Consider the following 2,365-nt stretch of genomic DNA (forward strand, 5'->3'; position numbering starts at 1 on the left):
ATATATATATATATATATATATATATGTGCATGTATGTATGTATGTATGTATGTATGTATGTATCTATCTATCTATCTATCTAGGTGCACCTACTTGTCCTCTCTTTCTGTGTTTTATATTCCTGATGCTCTATTAGAGCGTTAATTAGTTGTGCTGTATAAGGGGATAATTCTCATAATTTTTCTTCATTATATATATCTATATATGTATACTTGTATGTATGTATGTATGTGTGTCTCTGTGTTCGTCCCCCCACCATCACTTGAGAACCGATGATGGTGTGTTTACTTCCCCATAACCTAGCGGTTAGGCACAAAAATACCGATAAAATAAGTTCTAGGCTTACAAAGAATAATTCTAGGGGTCGATTTGTTCGACTATAACGCCCAAAGGCGTTTCTCCAGCATGGCCGCAATCAAATGACTGAAACAAGTAAAAGAATAAATGAATACATATACGCACATATATCTATACAGCCATTCATGTATCCACCTATCAATCCATACACATATATTAACTGGGTGTTACCTTAAAAAAGTACAACTTTTCGAAAGACGCATTAAACATTTGCACTTTTGAGAGGCACCATATATCGTCAGTGTAATATCGTCTCTGCGTCTTGAACGTATTATATTTTAACTTGAATCATATTCTTTTCGATCTATGATGAAGATATATAAGGAAAACAAATACATATATATTTTGAAAGTGGCAATTCTCTTCAGATTTTCTTTTAGAAAACGTTGAAAAAACAACGGAGATTTTCTAAGAAAAGAGATTGTATTAAGTTGCCTTATATGTAGCGATTAATAGAAGCCATGAAAATATTTAGAAAATATTGTATAACCACGAGAGTATGAAATAAGTTGGCATAATAGAAAACATGATCCTGAAACAACCTTTTATATATAGTGTCACTGGAATAACTTTAAAAATGCCACAAGTAAGGTTTTTTTCGGATATAATTTTGGAAAATTTGATAATATACATTAAAAAATTTCACTGATTTAAGACGCAATAGGCTCAGTTTATCAGCAGAGTGGCAACGCGAAACTCAGAGTGCTGATGTTTTCAGACATTCAGTTAAAATTTATTCTAAAGAATCGTTTGCCGTTTTGAGTTCTATAATTTATTCATCTTCATGTTCAGTCGTTTCTGATCTTGGCTCTTTGTTGGTCAAGGTTGATCAAATAACGGGTCTCGTGTACACATGTCTGGAAGTTGTCCATGCATATAATTCTCCCCTTTCCCTGCCACTGGCGTCATCTAAGTGAAAGGCGACCACCTTTGGACCGATACAGCTTGGCACCAACGTCATCGCTGGTGTTGGTGTCAGAACGCAAAGAACTGGAGCAGATATCGCATGAAATCATTCCCACCGCTCTTTTAGTCGTACCATTGCGCCGTCCTTGTTCAAAAACTCACATATATACGTAAACAATCCTATCAGTACCAACCATTCACTGTAATGTTTAAAAACCTGACACCCAATATCAATCGTGGTTCATTTTCCTTAATGGGTACCCTGGAAATACAACTGCTGCCCCATTATGAAGGACATTGTCACTCACAATCCTGACCAAAAGACCACTCCCAATCGTAACGGTCTAGACTCTAGACCCTGAAGCTCACATACTAGATCAAGCGTATTTTGAAGACTCAGTCATATATGAGGCTGAAGTCACAGCAGGGCTTTAAGATAACGTACTGTAAGTGAAAAGGAAAATTATGTCGGTTTATGCGAAAGCAACTTTAAAAAACGTTATGTAAACCACAAGTCTTCTTTCCGACACATCGATAAAAATAAAGCCACTAAGTTGGCTAGCCACATATGGGTCTGAAGACCAACCACACACCACATGCAATCAAGTGGAGAATCGAGGAGAAATGTATTCCATATGTAAATGGATCAAAGAGATGCAACTTATGCGCACATTATTTTTAAGTCCAAGAATTCCACCACACTACTTATTTCCTGATATGAAATTTTCAGCAAATGCTAGTACATGGACACATTTCCACTGTCGAACTGGCGGACACCATCCTCTCCGAATTGAGCAGTTGTCTCATAAGCTTTTGTACTCCTCACCGTTGAATTATTCTACACCATCTAGATTAATCATGATTTCTACAGTGAAAGGGGACATACGTAACTCTCAGTATTCTTTTTTTGTTTCTTTCTTTATTTTTCCGTTTATATTCGACCTTTGTTTTCTCATTCCACATTTTGCATCAACTTTCTCGTTTTTTTCTCGTGGCTTCACATATACCAGCGTCCTGGTTTACAGGTTAAACCAACCATATGCCATGAGTCTGAAGATTATTTGGAATACACGTTATATATATATATATATATATATATAT

The sequence above is a fragment of the Octopus bimaculoides genome, chromosome 4 (assembly GCF_001194135.2).
Source record: "Octopus bimaculoides isolate UCB-OBI-ISO-001 chromosome 4, ASM119413v2, whole genome shotgun sequence".
Classification (NCBI taxonomy): Eukaryota; Metazoa; Mollusca; class Cephalopoda; order Octopoda; family Octopodidae; genus Octopus; species Octopus bimaculoides.